Here is an 18,867-nt window from a genome sequence, read left to right on the forward strand (position 1 = left end):
TGGGCCAATCCACCTATTTGTGTGTGATGTATACAAACTGAACTTTGAAAATATGTGCAAAACTTACCATGAAAACAATGTTATATACGTCTTATTTAGATTCAAAAAGAGGAAAATCATAAAAACCATGGTCAGAATGAGATCACTCTACAATTGAGAGCTAATTTCTGGGCAGTTAGCTATTGAACCAACATTCATTAAGAGTTTGAAAAACTTGCAGTGGGTCATATCTATAAAATCCAAAAAGAAAATTGTGGTTAGAAAATTTAGGGGAGAAGAGATAAACCCTTGAACTGGGCCACACATAACTCTCCCAATGTTAGCATGCTAGCATTAGCAGGTTCAGACACTCAGTCTGCTCTTCAGACAAAGATAGATGGCAAACAATAATTTTAATCCCACTGAACACTCAACCCACTCTCCCTCCACTGTCAGCCTCTAGCCAGCAAGGCCACTGACAACCCCCCCCATCCCCCACCACCATATCTGCGACTGAACATTCCACCTGCACTACTATACTTGTGACTGAACTTTCAACCTGCACTAACTCAAAACACACACACACACACACACACACACACACACACACACACACACACACACACACACACACACACACACACACACACACACACACAAGCACACTGCACTTTCTGCACTAAACACATACACACACACACACACACACACACACACACACACACACACACACAGACACAGACACACGAACACACACACAGACGCACACCGCACCTTCTACCTGCACTAAACACATACACACACATACACACACACACACACACACACACACACACACACACACACACACACACACACACACACACACACACACACACACACACACTGCTGCTGGTGTACTTGACAGACCTTTTTAATATTTATTTTTCTTCAAAATGCTACTATTACCATGTCAGAACGCTATAAAGGACTTTTTAGGAAAAGCACAAAAGCACAACAATACCTCTTAATGTATGTCCTCTACAAGTCTTCTGTTGTCCAGTCTTGCACTTTAAATGTCTGTATGAGCACTGTCTATGTCCATACTGTCTTAAGTCCATGTATAAGTACTGTCTATGTCTATACTGTCTATGTCCTTACCTAGATTAGTCTATGTCTGTATGGGAAAGCAAGAAATGTCATTTCAAATTCTTTGTATGACCAGTGCATGTAAAGAAATTGACAATAAAACCTACTTGACTTGACTTGACTTGACACATGCGCACACACACACAAACTACTACTACTTCCTTAGGACCCCCTCAATGATTTAAGCCTAGGAGTCCAACTGAAATATTCATATCAATCAAGTCAATAATACATGTACATATCAAGTGTCAGTGACAGCTTGGATGATTTACTATAGGCCATTACAAAATAAAATGTATGCTGATGTTCAGATATGTATATCTCAGTCCTAAGTGTACAATGGAGTGATAAGGGCATTTATGAATATATCATATATACAGTATATTGACAGATACTTTATATTTTAAAAGAGCAAAATGGTAACATGTCTGTTTTTCATCTACTTTTGGCTTTAATCTAGATGACATGTTGGCTACCTAACCACTTAATTTATTGTTTGCTGGTTATTTTTTATTTGTGGGTGTGGTCCTTTATTTAAAACATGTCTGCCTGCCTTCCCTCTCTCACATAGGCTACTAAAATAGTCTTTCAAAAACTTAAAACAACAGCATGTGGAAATCCTATTGGCTTTGGAGGGCTAAAGTCAAAGTAGCCTAAAAGTCATCAAGACTATACTGTACTCTACTGTATTGCACTGTACTGTACTGTACTGTACTGTAATGTGATATACCGTACTGTACTCTACTGCACCGTGCAGTATGCTACTGTATTATACTGTACTGTACTGTACTGTACTGTACTGTACTGTACTGTACTGTACCAGACTGCACCGTACTGTATGCTACTGTATTGTACTGTACTTAATAAGACTGCACCGTACTGTATGCTACTGTACTGTACTGTACTGTACTGTACTTTACTTTACTATACTGCACCGTACTATATACTACTGTACTGTGCTGCACCGTACTGTACTGTATGCTACTGTACCGTACTGTACTGTACTATACTCTACTGTACTTTATTATACTGCACCGAACTGTATGCTACTGTACTGTACTGTACTGCACCGTACTGTATGCTACTGTACTATACTCTACTGTACTTTATTATACTGCACCGTACTGTATGCTACTGTACTGTACTGTACTATACTCTACTGTACTTTATTATACTGCACCGTTCTGTATGCTACTGTACTGTACTGTACTGTACTGTACTGTACTGCACTGCACTGTACTGTCCTGTACAGTACAACTACATAGAACTGAAACATGTAGAGCATTCTGAGGACATGTACAATATTATGCAAAAGGGTGTAGTGGGAATGAGTTATGTTACTGTTACCACTCAAAATCTTGAAGGTTAAAAAAAAGTCTTGTGGCATTTTGTTTGGGGGGGGGGGTATGATAGACTATCCTTCCTCCCAGACTATTTGTGTGCCTTGCATATCAAGAAAATGAGTACAGGTAATGATTTACTTTCATATGATAATTGTTTTTCTATATAGATATTTCTCCTATGGGTAAGGGCGGCACAAGACCTATGGTACATGTTGTCCATCAGCTGTCAGTTTTGATAGCAACTTAAGTACTCAATGATTACTGAGCTAACTAATACAACTTTTGACGCAAGTACTAGGTGAGGACTTGTCTGCAAATAAAAAAAAAAACAATTTACCTCTGTCTTCTTACTCAACATATACTAAGAAATCATTTCCATTTAATTTAAACTGAAGCCATACTGTGGCATACATGTAGGCCTATATTGAGTAATCTGTAATGCCATTCTAAAGATGACTGAAATGCTCTCACAATATGCACAATGCCTTGTAAAAATATAGAATTAGGTGATCTTATGGGGTTCTTCATACATATGGAAAGGTCCTGTCTTTTACCCTCTCTCATACAAATAAAATACGTTTATCTGTTATGGAAATTAGAGGATGGAGAACCTGCTACCTACACTGTAACGATTTTTCGCAATTCTGGCAGTAACTTACTTTAAACCCTGCAACAATCTACTGTATATGAGTATACAGTACACTACTGGGCAGAGCAAAGTATTGTGGGTAATAAACGGATACTTATGTACAGTACTGATGTACTGTAAATTAATTTACAGTAGTACAATCCCCGGGAAAAAATTGACCAACCACAACGTTGCTCTATTTGAATAGACCTACACCCTTAAAAGAGATTGGTTAAAAAAATTACTAATCTCGTTGGTTGAGGCAATATTGGTCAAATTAACTGTGACATTGGTAACTATTAAACAAACAAATTGGTTATCTTACAAAGATATTGGTTAACTTTAATAACAGATTGGTTGAAAAATGACTACGTAATATCATTAGTTAAGCAAATGTTAATTGGTAACTGACGCAGGTCTGACGCTAAACGTCAAGTACGTAACTCTGCTTCTCAATTTTCTGACAAAGCCGCCATCTTTGTGCTGCAGGAAAGCCGTTTGAGATATTGGTGAAATTCAAACACTTTGTGAGGTAAGTTCGTTTCAATGTTTCGTTAATAATGTCAAGACAATGCCATATATACAGTGAATAACGAAACAGTTTCTTGTTCAGGATGGTAATTTGCAATGAATTTGTCTTCAGACCATACCTCCGCTAACAGGCCACTATTATAACTACCGGTATGCTAACTTAGCCCTAGGTTGTTTTCACAACTTTGTTGGAAAGTTTGTGTTTTGTTAGAAACAAACTCTACGAAATTTACAATATTTTTTTTTTTCGAAAGAGCTATAAAACTTGTCCAGTGGTGCCAAAACACCCATGTCAGAGTCAAGACCTAGCTAAATTTCCGCTAGCAACATAGCTATCAGTGGTTTCTGGAGGAGGGCCGAAGGGAGTGCTTCCCCGCCGGCCAGAGATTGTTTGCGCCGGCCTCTTCACCTGAAAGAGCTAGCGCTGCATGATGAGGTGGTTCGCTAGCAACAATTAGCTATAGTCTAACGGTTAAATCATGTTGCCTTTGTTGAGGGATGTTTGAAATAGCCCGATGTATTCATAACTTAATATTGGTTTCTTGTTAGAAACGAACACATTTTGAATATAATTTTGTTCTGAAGTTACAACATGCCAAGTTAGTGTTGTAAGCCTGCTGGCGCCAAAGTTAAGAGCTAGCTAAATGTCCGCTAGCAACATTAGAGCTAGCCAAACTGAATAATGAATCTCTTGTCCGCTAGCAACATTAGCTAGCTAAAGTATTTTTTTTTTGTTTTGTTAAAAACGAACTCCCTTTGAGTATAATTATGCTCTGAAGATATCCAGTTAATGTACTTGAATCAAAGTAAAACACAAATACCATAGAGAAGAGCTATCTAGAACTTCATTAGCAACATCAGCTTATCTTTTCGCTGACTCAGAAGCTTGAAGTAGCCACAACTTATGCCTGATTTTTATTGTTAGAAACGAACTCATTTTGACTATACACTTGCTCTAAAGTATGTTTTAACACATGTGCCTTTCCCTGTTCGTTGTGTAAAGGAAGTGAGTAAGTAAACTGATTCTGAACTTGTTATTGTGCACAGTGTGCTGTTTTGTCCCATTCTGTTACTGCCAACTCTGGACTGTTCTCTCTGTTCAGGGAGAAACCACTGTCAGCCATCAGATCGTGTTCTTTTCAATAAATAGGCATTACCTATTTGACAGATTTCTCCTGAAATAATGAGCCCAGAAACACCCAGATGTGTAATTTTTGTGCTTAATTGGTGCTTAATTTTTGGCTTGATCAAAGATGCTTAATTTGTATGGTTACTGCAATAAATATTTAGATTTCTTTGCCCATCCTTTTTGGATCTACTAGTAGGCCTAGTGATGTTAGAGGTCTTAACAAGTGGGCTATGCATCAGATTTCATTTCAAGTGATGAGTAAAATATCCAGAGATATATATAATCTGTTCTTTGTGCCCTCTAGCTTAGCACACTGAATTCTTTGAGCCATCTGGTGTCAATCCGTGTGGCAAAATGATCAATGAAAACAATTTAAGAAATGCATCTTATAGATGTTTCATATTGTAGGTCTACAGCCTATTGTGTCATGGTGGTGTTATCATTTTTCAAACTTTATTTTTGTGTAATAATTAGGCATATTGATACATAATCATTAGGGATGCACGATGTCAAAAATTTCGGCCGATATCCGATTATGATATTGCGGTTTTGGCCGATGACCGATATTAACCGATACCGATGTTTTTCTTTCTTTTTAAAAAAAAAGAGATGACAATGATGCAAACAAACAGAATTTTTGAATGTCGTCTTATTTCCAAAAACACTTTTTAACTCCCTGTGATAATTAGATAAAAAATAGAGACAAAATAGAAGACAAACAGTGAAAGTCATCGTCAAGTCCATTCTTTTAGAACCGTAACATATAAAAAAAAATATCTGCGTTAACATCGGCCCAGTTTCATCCATCAGACCGATGTCCGATGTGTTGAATATCGGCCGATATTGGCCGATACCGATACATCTGGCCGATACATCGTGCATCCCTAATAATCATGTTCATGTTTTGTGCTGTCTTGCTTTGCAGATGACAGAATATTGCTGAAGGATCCTACATGGAAGCTGGCTGATTACACGGAGTGATTCCTCTGGTGTGGTGTACCTCAGAGAAATAAACACTGTTGCAAGAGGTGAGTTCAAGTTTATAAAGTCACACAAAACCTATCCATGTATTTTTAAAAAGTCAAAGTTCTAACTTGCTCTGTATTTCATGCTGTCAATATGAGATGCATTCTAATGTTGTGTGTTATTATTGCAGCTGAGAAGATGGCCAAGATATCCTTATTGCTGGATGGTAGCTCTGGTCGTAGTGGACCATATCTGCAAATGCTTCTGAACATTGACAGAATTTCTAAAGGTTAGCAACCATTCACAAATTTACACCACATGTATGTGTGTTTCAAATGTCTTAACAGTTTGAAGCACACACTGTTAATCAGAGATGCGTCCTGTTCATGCCGTGTGTTATTTTGACAGGATAGTTAAGGAATAATGGCAGCTGCCTGGTTACAGTACATTAATCCCCTTTGTAGCACCATGTCTAAAAATGCTGAGAAAAATCAGTTTGTAAATGTAAGCATTTTTTTATAACTCTGCACCAAATGTGTGTTTCAAATGTCTACTATCTAACAGTCTGAATAACACACTCATACATGACATGACCAATATGTTATGTGCTCGGAGCGGCAGTTTACAAACGCACCCTTAGTGCCTTCTGCTGTTAGGCCAATGACACTGAGCCCACCGTTTCATTGATTGGAGTATTTGGGTTACATTTTGTCAATTTGTTGTATTTTCCAGGATCGTTGAGGACTCCTCCTCTATGTTTGACATCTTAGATTAGATTTAGATTTAGATTTAATTTCAAGTGATGAGTAAAATATCCAGAAAGAGAGATAATCTGCTCTTTTTGCCCTCCAGTTTAGCACACTGAATTCTTTGAGCCATCTGTTGTCAATCCGTCTGGGAAAATGATCAATGATATAAAACAAACAAACAAACAAAACATTTTACATGTATACAGACATGTATCTTTTAGATGTTTCATACTCTAGGCCTATTCATCATCATATTGTGTCGTGGTGGTGACGGTGTTATCATTTTTTATTATTTTCTTGTAATAATTAGGCCTATAAATGCATAATCATGTTCACGTTTTGTGCTGTCATGCTTTGCAGATGACTGAGAATATTACTGAAGGATCCTACATGGAAGCTGTCTGATTACACTGAGTGATTCCTCTGGTGTGGTGTACCTCAGAGAAAATAAACACTGTTGCAAGAGGTGAGTTTAAGTTCATGAATTCACACAAAACCAATCCATGTATTTTATAAAAGTCAAAGTGCTAAACATGCTATGTATTTCATGCTGTCAATATGAGATGCAAATTAATGTTGTATGCAGCTGAGAAGATATCCTTATTGCTGGATGGTTGCTCTCTGGTCGTACTTGAGCCCCCTGGACCATGTCTGCAAATGATTGTGTTTGATATGAAGTACTATTTGTACATAGTTTGTTTGCACAGGCAAAACTCCTTCTTCTTGTGGACTTAGTTTTCGTTTTTGGAATATGACAGAACTGTAGGGTCATGCTTTTCTGGTAGTTTCATCAATAATTTTGGTTTCACTTTTATGATTGTATGTGAAGTAACTTGCTGTATATTTGTATATAGTTCGCTTGCAGAGACAAGACTCCTTGCTCTTGTGGATTTGTTCTTGACATAGGTTTCAGTTTTGGAATATGACAGAACTGTAGGGTCATGCTTTTCTGTATATTTGTATATAGTTCGTTTGCACAGACAAGACTCCTTGGTCTGGTCTTGTGGACTTGTTCTTGACGTAGGTTTCAGGTTTGGAATATGACAGAACTGTAGGGTCATGCTTTTCTGGTAGTTTCATCAATATATTTTTTTTTGTTCTGTGATTGCATGTGAAGTACAACTTCCTGTATGTTTGTATATAGTTCGCTTGCACAGATAAGACTCCTTGCTCTTCTGGAAACTTGACGTAGGTTTTAATTTTGGAATCTGAGGATTATATATGGATTATAGAATATGAAAATGGATTTTTGACATAGGACTCTATTTCCTAGTTAACAAGGGTATTGTAGATTTGTGGGGACACTAAATATGTAGACATGCTTGTGTCTTGTGCAGTCATTCAGATAGCATAAAGAAAGTGTACAAATCATCCACTAGATGGCACTGTCAAACCACAAATGGAAGAGCAGAGACGAATGATCCTAAGAATTAATTCTGATTGGGAAAATTGCACTTTTCATACATGAAAAGGGAGATCTTATCCATGGTCCACCATTTTGTATTTCCAGAAATAGACATTTTTAGCTGAAAAGCTTAATATACCGGTAATAATTTGGTCATACTAGTAAACATTACTTCATTACCGGTATTTAGTAAATATTAATGAAAACCAAGATAGAATTTGGCAGTAGACGGCACAGTTTCACTGAGCAACATAGTTGCAATACCTATTCTGGCCATCTTTTTAGAGCTTCTTATCTACTAAAGATGTACCGTAGACATGCTTGTGTGTTCTGCAGTCATTCAGTTAACATAAAGAAATTGTACAAATCATCCACTAGATGGCACTCTAAGACCACAAATGGAAGAGCAATGACGAATGATGAATTAGGCCAGGGGTTCCCTTACATGGCAAGGTCCCCAGTATACTAGTGGATCTTAGCTGAGTCCCTCACCCTTAAAGGTGCACTGAGTAATATTTTAGTAGGTTCTTTTCAGAAGTTATACTGCCCATACACAAATGTTGCCTTTTTCGTGACTACTTGCCACCCCCATCACATTGTAAGAATTCATTGTGACTGGGAAAATGGCACTTTTCATACATGAAAAGGGAGATCTTATCCATGGTCCGCCATTTTTGAATTTCCAGAAATAGACATTTTAGCTGAAAAGCTTAACATAATTTGGTCATATTAGTAAATATTAGTTCATTACCGTATTTTTTGGACTATATGTCGCTCCGGAGTTTAAGTCGCAACGGCCCAAAAATGCATTTTGAAGATGAAAAAAACATATATACGTCGCACCGGACTAATCGTCGCACATTTTTGAAAGGTTATTCTATCCATGGAATCTTGTAATAGCTGGCGCATGGTAAGCTGCTGCTCAAAGACTGCATTGTTTTATAAACCAGCATCTGAAGCAGTGGCAACGCATTCAGAAGTGGTGGTAATGCACCAACTAAGATGGTTTGCCAACCGCCATAAAACCACAAAAAGAAAAAGAAGAAGAAACGGTGATAACGCGCCATGTTGCCCTGTAGTCAGAACAACATTCAATTTTCGGCATTGCTTTGCGTTTGGACCGTGGGAGGGTTCGAGGCAACTTTGTTCCGTCTCCAGAGCACGCCTTTCTTTACCCCCTTTTCTGAGACTTCAACCCATGACGGTATCAAAGGTGAAGGGGATTTATCCATGTTGTGTAGCCTATGGTAGTGTCACGTTGTGCTCGTTTGTCAGAAACTCGCGGAAATGACCGATTTTCACCTGGAAGTCGGCTGACTGTCTTTAATAACACAGACGCTCGTTCTCGGATAGAGGCGATTGCGTTGCATAGCGCAAATAAATCCACGAGAGGGGATTGCATTGCATAACGCGATAAATCCACGAGGTCCCTGACTTCCGCAAAAAGTCCTATTCATTTCTTTGGCAATGTCATGGAGCCCGTAACAAGACCGTTGACTCGCAGCGCGCGCGTTGTTCGAGAACACATTTGTCCTGTATTCAGCTCTTCTTCTAGACGTGGGCCTTGAATCTTCAGATGGCTTTTTTTCACAACATGCACATTTACCTCCGCTTTTCTCCGGTCCTCAAACAGTTTTCCATTGCATCCAAACTTTCGTTCAGCTGCCCTATTACCATTTTCGGCTGCATATTTAATTACTTTCAGCTTGAACTCAGCAGTAGGCTATATTAACTTCTTTTGGGTGGTATATTTCTATTCAGTCGTCATTGTAAATGCTATTTTTTGTTGTGGTAAGTTGTAACATTTTTTCTATCAGTGGTAGGCCTATTAGGCAACACAACATAGGCCTAGTTGCGCACATAGTGCTCTCCCGTGGAGAAAAAAACATATATATGTCGCACCAGAGTATATGTCGCATGTCCAGCCAAACCATGAAAAAAAGTGCGACTTGTAGTCCGAAAAATACGGTATTTAGTAAATACTAATGAAAACCAAGATAGAATTTGGCATTAGACGGCACAGTTTCACTGAGCAGTATAGTTGCAATACCTATTCTGGCCACCATCCTACACAGTGCACCGTTAATATGGAATATTACTGCCAATAGGCCATCTTTTCCGCCCTTCACATCTCTATTGGCACATTCCTAAATCGTGGAAACATACTGTAAGACACATGGGTCTAAGAGGGTAGGCTATGCCTTTTCCCCCACACATATAGGCGTACACATTCTACATGAGGGGTGCTGGTCACAGGGCCAGTTTTTCAAAATTCCTTCCATTAAAAGGACTGAACAACATATTACACATTTATGTCTATATTCACATTCATTACACATTCATTTCTATATGCAGCCCGATGTCTCCTCTGCTGTGTCAAGGAAGGCCTGTCACCTAACTCATTACAACTGTAAAACAAAGCCTGGGGAATATTAGTACACTCATCCCAACTGTCCCTTCTCTTAATGTTTTTTTTGTATTGCTCCCAAACCCAAGTTAACTACAACAACTTGACTAGGCTTTTGATCCCTCTGTCTTTCAAGCACTTGTGGTTGTGGTTCAAGCACTTGATGTATTTACTCCAGGAGGAAAATGCGAAGGAAATTGTAATTCAAATCGTTTGTAACAAAAACGGAAATTGGTAAAAAAAAAAAAAAATAATAATAATAATATATTTTTTTCCTTCTTTTTTTTTACTTTCTTTTTTTCGTAAACTATGGCGGCCAAATTTAAACTATGGCGGGCAGCCATAGTTTACTCACTGTAAGGGAAACACTGGTAGTGTGAATTCGTAGAGGGATGCGATTTGACATTGGTGAAACCCCAACATCATACAAATTAGATGGTCCCAAAGCTTTCACGAAAAGATCAAATTTGGCAATAGGCAGCACAGTTTCAATGAGAATCATAGTTGCAATACCTACTCTGGCCACAAACGTACATGGTGCACCTTTAAAACAACTGTGAATCCCAGTGTAATGTAATGTAATGCTGCAAGATGCTAAGTGTGTCTGTCTTTTTTTTAGGTCACTGCTACTGCAGCAGATGTCGCAAGTCTTTCTCTGCCCAACGCCCCAAGGCTGTTTGCACTTGGTAAGGTGAACACAATGGAATGAGTAATTAAGCTTAGTCAGATACTTTTGTCAGATACTGACTTAAGTCAGCACAGACTTTAGCCAACAATGAAACCAGTTGGAATGTCACACTTTTTTCCAGGTCAAAGTTGGAGCGTTCCTATTCATTTTTTCTACAGGGAGACATTAAAAGAGATACTAGGTGAATAGGCTAAAATTTGAGTAGTTTGAGTAAAACTTCAGTAGCTAATTCAAACTTTGACAAAGATTTTTTTGTAGCCTATTGCAAGTTGTCTGAAAATGATGATTAAATATGCATGAGATGACAACCAGGCAAGTGTTGAGGGGGTGTTAGGAGACTGATGAGAGGAGGGGTGCTTAGTGTCATTTGGTAACCTGATTCACATCATCTGGCTGCGTTCGGCTACGTCACGCGGGGGCGTTCCCATGCCTCACTACCCCATCTGAATAGCAGTGAGACCGCTGGAGTTGGAAAATGTGTACAGCCAATCATGAATCGCGGGTGGGATTTTGAATGGATGGGCGGAGTTATGGGCGGATGTGATGTAAAGCATTAGCGACAGCAGTGTAGTCTTCACTTCACAACAAACATGGCAGCGCGCTGTAGTACTAGTACTCAGTGCGCTGAAATGGATTCGGCTATTTCCACGGTATTGTCTTGTATTCCAAATGTTCAGGCATTGAAATACGAACAAATGACGGCGCTTAAGGCGTTTGTTGGCGGCGAGGATGTGTTTGCGTTTCTTCCGACCGGATTTGGCAAAAGTTTGAGCTGGCTCCACTGGTCGCTAAAGCCGCTGTGAGATGGACACTCCCAGACGTGTAGCCCCAGATGGTTCTATCACTCCCAGACGTTCTATCCCACCCGATTATATTTCACGTGCTAAAGTAATGGGGAAAGTGCAGGATCCAATCTTTATTGTGGTGTCCCCCCTGGCTGCGTTAATGGAGGACCAAGTCAGAGAGGCTGGAAATCTAACGGGTCTAACGGCAATGGAACTGGGAGGAAGACATACTTCAGGGACGTTGCCAGGCCAGCCGGTCTTCGGTAGCCCCGAGTCGTGGCTGAAGGACAAATGACTGACCATGCTATCCTCAGACCTGTACCAGAAGAATCTACTGGGCATCGTTGTCGATGAGGTTCACGTCACCTACAAATGGTAAGTTTCAGCATCTACTGTTGATGAACCTGATGCATTTTTTCCATTTATGAAGCACAGGCATGTGCATTGCGTTTGGTTGTGAGTTCACATTCTGGCCTTCTAGGTTTATCGTAGTTTACTTGTAGACTAATCTTAACTTGGACATGTATCGTCACAGTCTTGGTCATAACATTGTATTATGTCTCTGTTAGTTTCGTCATGTTTTCCCCCTGTGATGTTCAAAAAACTCTGTTAACTCTGCTGTACACATTGTCCGTGTAAATATTACATTGTCCTTGTAAAATCAATGGTGTTGGTTCTCTCCTCCCCCAACTGTGCCCGATGCATACTTTAGTGTACAGACATTTGCTTTGCGTTTGTTTGTGACTGTGAGTTGACATTCTGGTCTTGAAAGATGACTTGGCAAACGTGTGAAATGGTTGATATCGTTTGCTGCCGTCTTTCATTGTATTTCGTGGTGTGTGAAACTGACATTCAAAGGGTTTCACTATGCTAAACAAGCTACCCAGTAGAATGGGTTGACCAGTTTGTGTGAGCTGCTTATGTTACACAGACTCATAACACGTTACAAATTTGCCCATGTTCAATATCCGCTGTATTGTATAAACTGAGCTCTTCTCTGACCACCAGGAATGAAAGGCCTTCCTGCTCAGTTGGGAGAACGTCACAGCAAAGAGGGTGAGTCACTCTTGTAAATTAGTAGGCCTGCACCGATTGTCATTAGGAGGAAAAGTGTGGTTGTCTAGTATACCTGTTAACATCATGCACCATGTCTTTCAGACATGCCTGTCATGGCTTAAATGGCATCTGCAGTCACAGAAGATGGGACACAGAGAGCTGCTACATATGGAGAGAGTGCCATTCAACAGTGAGCCCACCCAACAGGACAGTTTGCACTAGGTTGGATCACAGCTTATTGAAGAAACATGAGAAGAGCATTAGTCCCTATATCTTTGATCTAACATAATAGTACATAACCAACAACCTTCCTGTTTTCAAAGTGTTGCATGTGCAGGGAATCCCAGGTTATGTTGATTAAAAGGATGAGTATTTTGACAGTGAAACACCACAGCGTAGTAGCTGGCAGTGCTTTGCCGCAACCTCGTACATGCTGTTGTACAAATGTGTATGAATGACTGTTTTTGCATAGAAGAACTGTAAATAAAATAACACATTTGAAAACTGTTGCCATGTTTTTTTCTTTGAGCAGCAATGATTAAAAAAATGTAAAGAAGGAAGAAGTATTGTAGACTGTTTAGTGTTGAGCACAGTTTAATTTACTTCAAGTGACACAACATACCTTAACCTTTTTTATATGCATTCACAGAAAGGCAACAGAATCTTATGGAAAAAAAAGTTGCACTGGGTTATTTTATATACACTACTTACATACACAAATTATTTACATACATTATTACAGTACATGCATTTACTCCACCAATTTTATATTAGTCTTGGCGCTCTTTCAATTTAGCTTTGATCCTGCGCCACAGGTTACTGCTTTTGCGATTTATCAGAATGTCATGACTAGATGGGGGGGGTGAAAACAACTCAGCCTCTCTGAAAATATCCTCTGTGTGACTAGCAACATAATGTGCTCCAGTGTGCATTTGTCTGTCTGTTCACCATGATTTTCTGCAGGAGTCCAATAGACATGCTGGTCCAATCTGCTGTTTGTTTCAGTGAGACCGGGACAACTATGTTCTAAAAATGACTTCAGATTGATGACTTCAAGTTGTTAAGGTGCTGTGGGCTAAGCGATGCGAAAGAGTGAAATTTACCTGCAGAATTACGAGCAGTGCGCTGTGGGCACACTGTGGCTAAAGGCCTTGTAAAAATATCAAATCTACAGTATAGTTATACGTCTCCCTCCTGGACTGCATGTGGAAAATGGCATTTGTTGAACACCCGGGCCACTACCGGATGTAGCCTGTTCCTTTTTTTCCCCTCTTCAGAGCCCATGGTTATGTGGTCAGGTAGGAAGCCGTCAGGGATATCTGTTGACACATTTAAAAAGATAGATAATGCAAAATGTGCAGTATGGTTAGCTTAGATGTAATCTTACAAAGCCAATATGTACAGACTGTCATGGCACCAGCTTTAACTGGGGTCATACATTTGTTGTAATGTAAATCTTTGTTCCAGAGGTACCTGACACTTAATGAAGCCCCTAGGTGCTCCATGGCTGCCACCAGGAAGAGAGCTGTTATGTTGTTCCTCACACCGTCTTCGTACCCATTGAATGCAGCATGTTTGGCCCTGCTTTGCATTTCTGCATCTGTGAGAAGGGGACTTGTTGTTAATGATGGTGATAGTTTGTAATACAGTGCAAGCAGACACTTTTACACATATCTGTCGTTGGACATGTGCGTAGGTTACAATCCCAGCGAGGTTATAAAGAAATCAAAGAAATAAAAGAATCAATAAATCAAATAAAAGTGAAACGATCATATTGCGTGTGCCTACAGATAGCAATGTAAACAGTAAACCATTTAGATTAGCATATAGAGGCTAAGAGGAAGATGCCCTGACGCCAATCATATCCAATAACAATATTGACATATGTATGGATGAACAATTGTCATATTGTGCTTGCGCACGACTTCAGAGCAACCATTGCATCAAGATTCAAGATGTTGACTTACCGTACGTACCTTGAGAACGCTGGGTTAAATTACAGCAGGCATTTCAGGCATGCGACAGGATTTTTCGGAGAAGTTTCACAAGTTTCGATCAAGTTCAGCTGGGCGCTGGTTTACCCTTTCCCGTAGGGAAGTTCTTCAAATATCCATGGGCGGTTGCAGATATTACCATTTGTCCTTAGATATCCCCTGCACATAGGGCAATGTTCGTTTATAGAAAGTTTACTCCGTTTACTTCCAGCCGCGGCCATGTTTGTTGTGATGAAAAGTCTTGCCTCCTGCGTGGTGTCGCTGTGAACTACGTCACGGATTGAGTCAACGGGAGTGGCTGAAATGGCGTGTCAGTCAAAATGACGGACAGATTCTTAATCCAATCACATGCAAGAGTTTTGAAAAAAATGGTTCATTTGGAAGAGCGTCGGTTGGGGGCAGGTCCCAGATGTATATGCGAAAGCATATCAGATGGTAGGAATCAGGTAATCATTTGGGGGCATTTTGGCCTATTTTATTTTTAATAGGCCTACTAAGGGTTTTGATGAGGTCAATGGGGTGTTGGGGAAACTTACTATGAGAACCACTGCTCTATCATGATAAAAACCTATTTTATCAAGCTATCTACCCAACCCGCCATCAGACATGACAGCTAAGTCATGGAGTAAGGTTGGCAGTTCTCATGTTCACTGTCCCTTGGTCGCTAATAACTACAGTATGCTCAAAATTCACCATTTATGACTTTTTTTTTAGCTAAATCCTCTCCCCCCTAGTCTGAGACTGTTATACAAGATCATCCACTGCGCACAACACACACGTGTGCACCTGCGTTTGCGCGCTTGCACTGCGCCGCTCCGCCCCGCGCCGCGCTGCGCCGCCCCGCGTCGTGCCCTTGTCACCTTTTTCACCCCTGACCTGTTTGCATGCCTGCAGTTTCTACATGGCGCTTCGCGTGCATAGTAGGCTGTATCAACATGGTATAATTTCGCAACATCGGCAACCTCGTATGCATTTAAGATAGTGTTAGTCATGTCAACGTTATTGTTTTGAAACTGAAAGATGTAATTGCTGTCAATACCAACAGACAGTCAATTAGTTTCTAGTCGCTGAAACACCTTAAATAACAGAGACAGATAAGAGAGAAGGTGGGAGTCTTTGACAGTGAGAGAAGGCGGGACATATCTCATGCCTGGTTTTTTTTAATTGACAAGTTTTTTTTTCTTCTTGTAGGCCCATGTAGACCATCCTAATTTGAGTTTCTAATTTCTAATATATTCGTTTCAGTAGCCTACAATCTTAAATAGCCCTAGTGTAATATTGTATGCAATAATTTGTTTCAGTAGGCCTACATTGGATAGGCATAGCCTACTACTGTAGGCCTATACAATTTAGACTGATAGGTTGGCAAATAGCCTACATTTCCATTGTGGAATATTATATTGGACCTACATAGGTTATCTACACAGTACATATGCAAATTATAATTAATTATTTTATTTTATTAATTTATAAAATATTTTTATTTTATTTATTATTTATTATTATTATTTTTGGATTTCGCGCGCTATGCGATTAATCACAGAAAGTCATTGAGTTAATGCGATTAAAGATTTTCATTTTTGCCCACCCCTAATTGAAAGAAAAATGTCTGCACACTTAAATCCCCTTTGTGTTCTTTTTAATAGGCCAAGCTTTCGGTCTACTGACCTTCCTCAGGGCTCAGTCCGGCTAAACACAGATGCCCACCCCTAATTAAAAGTAATCCGTTATGTTACTACGTTACCCATAAATAACAGTAACGCGTCTACTCGTGCGTTACCAACAATTAAAACTCGTTTGGGATGCGTCTCCGCCTTCAGCAGCCGCCTGCAGCAGCCTCCTTTAGATGCACCGGAAGTGCTGCATGTTAATCAATCATTGTAACTGTGGGATGATGACAGGACATTGTCAGCATATTGCACGTTTGATTTGACATTGGACATTGGATAACAACAGGCATTCCCTAAACAAGACCGGAACTTGAATTTAAACTCGACAGTATATGTTTTTTGAAATTGTCCCTCCCTCCCCCGGCTCCGTGTGTGTGTGTGTGTGTGTGTGTGTGTGTGTGTGTGTGTGTGTGTGTGTGTGTGTGTGTGTGTGTGTGTGTGTGTGTGTGTGTGCTTGGTGAACAATGTCTGTCTGATCCCAGAATCATTGCATTCGTGGATAGGCAGCTAGCCGCATCACCGGGGGCTGAATGGAGGGAGCGCTTATACTGTGTTTACGCAGCATGCATCAAGCATAGAAATAGGAACAACATGAAATATCACTTCAATAAGACTAACCAAAATTGGGTGTGAAAAAGGCTGGATAGTGTAAGACTCACGAGAATTAAACTTTTTTCAGAATTCCTAATTGTATCCTATTGTGATTACAGGTTCATTCTCAGAATAAACCCAGAGGGCTCCAAATGCCAGGCCAAGTCCATCACCAGCAAGAAGACCGGTAAAAAGGTGCAAAGGAAGAGCAGCAGTGTCAACCCTGTTGTTGCTTCATTCATCAGGGAACTTGTTGATTTTGACTGGCTGAATTATTAATGCTTGACCTTTTGAAGTTCCAATCACTTGTTTCTTTTAAGTAGTTCAGTCCGAGCATTGCACCAAAGGCTCGAGGCCCTGTTGTTCTTGCTGTGTTTTCCCCCCTTCTCCCCGTTTCAAAACTTATTTGGCACAGTTTTTCGATATTGTGTCATGTATAAGACTTTTAAAAGAGTGACTCTATTGCGCACCCTAGCACAGAGATGTTCGGGGCTGGAATATAGTTATAGTTATAGAATATAGTTGAAGCTACGAACTCTGGACCTTCTTTGTGGTATGTACTTATCTCATTAAGATGAACAAAAAAAGGTCAATACGAGCATATGGCCACGCCCAACAGGAAGTGAGATATTGGACTGTTTTCCATTTTGCATACATTGGAATTTGAAGCACCCACCACAAACCATACAACAGTTTTGTCTTGATTAATGTTTGGGGTATCTCATTTTAATAGAATAGAATCTTTTTATTTGTCAATGTGAATGAAATAAAAAAAAGAAAAATATGTATACAACTGAAGAGTTCAGATGCAAAACCCCCTAACTCCATTTCTGAAGACCTGCACTTTTATATTTTTAGAGAACCCCATTGTTGGTTTGGTTTACATTCATGTACTTGATAATACATATGAATAGTTATATTACATAAATAACATTTTTAAAATGTGGAATTTTGATAGCTTTGTATTAAATAAAAATGAAACAAGATTATTTTCTGAAATGGCACTTATGGGGTTTTGCATCTAAACTCTTCAACTATATACAAAGGTTATGGATTGTGCATTTGTGAGAAGCAGGACCCTCTTCCTACTGGAGTATGTTGTTAAATTGTTAACCAGTTTTAATTAAACATTTTGATTGCATCTCTTGCATTTGCAGCATTTCTTTACCTTGTAGCTTTTAAAAACTTTTTAATGTGTTTTTGATCTGACTGGTAACTAGAATATCTGAATTATAGGAGAATGTGATGCCTTTGTAGAGCTCCCTGACATTCTCTTGCGGAATGTTGTAAATTAAAATACAACAAAAATACTGTAAAACAAACTACAGTAGTTGAAAAAGTTACTGGCAGCTGGATGCCATTAAAGTACTGTACTCCTTACAATAATTTGGATCAGTACTGTAAATCGATATACAGTAATTGGAATTGGTACTGTAAACTGATATACAGTAATTTGAATGTTACTGGCAGCTGGATGCCAGTAAAGTACTGTACTCCTTACAGTAGTTTGGATTGGTACTGTAAACTGACATACAGTACTTTAGATTGGTACTGTAACTGGATTAACAGTAGTGCTGATTGGTACTGTAAACCAATATACAGTAAGGGTACTGTAAATTATATTACAGTAATTTATTGGCATCCAGCTGCCAGTAAGTTACTGTAAAAACTACAATAATGTTTTTACATAGGGCATCTTGCACTGACACTATCCCATTCAGATCGAGCATTAGTAGCAGTCTATTCTCACCATAGTTTTAGTGTGGGCAATGCTCATTTTAATTCAGACCAAGAATCTTCTCAAATCGTTCACAATGT

At 39.4% G+C, this 18,867-nt stretch overlaps 3 long non-coding RNA genes across 4 annotated transcripts; 2 read left to right on the forward strand and 1 right to left on the reverse strand.

Annotated features, from left to right (window-relative positions):
• The first annotated feature begins 3,521 nt into the window (after window positions 1-3,521).
• LOC134464604 (uncharacterized) lies at window positions 3,522-17,576 on the forward strand. Its single transcript, XR_010037971.1, has 6 exons — window positions 3,522-3,610; window positions 5,664-5,766; window positions 5,895-5,993; window positions 6,814-6,919; window positions 10,885-10,951; window positions 17,169-17,576. It is a non-coding gene; the product is annotated as an uncharacterized LOC134464604 (long non-coding RNA).
• On the forward strand, window positions 11,337-13,272 carry LOC134464603 (uncharacterized). Its single transcript, XR_010037970.1, has 3 exons — window positions 11,337-12,113; window positions 12,747-12,794; window positions 12,897-13,272. It is a non-coding gene; the product is annotated as an uncharacterized LOC134464603 (long non-coding RNA).
• LOC134464601 (uncharacterized) lies at window positions 13,371-15,232 on the reverse strand. Of its 2 annotated transcripts, XR_010037969.1 has the most exons (3): window positions 14,762-15,232; window positions 14,268-14,394; window positions 13,371-14,113 (listed from the first exon to the last, which is right to left on the reverse strand). It is a non-coding gene; the product is annotated as an uncharacterized LOC134464601 (long non-coding RNA). The 2 variants fall into 2 exon arrangements; XR_010037968.1 differs by having other exon boundaries at window positions 13,371-14,394.
• Window positions 17,577-18,867: the final 1,291 nt, after the last annotated feature.

Source organism: Engraulis encrasicolus, chromosome 15 (genome assembly GCF_034702125.1).
Source record: "Engraulis encrasicolus isolate BLACKSEA-1 chromosome 15, IST_EnEncr_1.0, whole genome shotgun sequence".
In the NCBI taxonomy this organism is placed as follows: domain Eukaryota; kingdom Metazoa; phylum Chordata; class Actinopteri; order Clupeiformes; family Engraulidae; genus Engraulis; species Engraulis encrasicolus.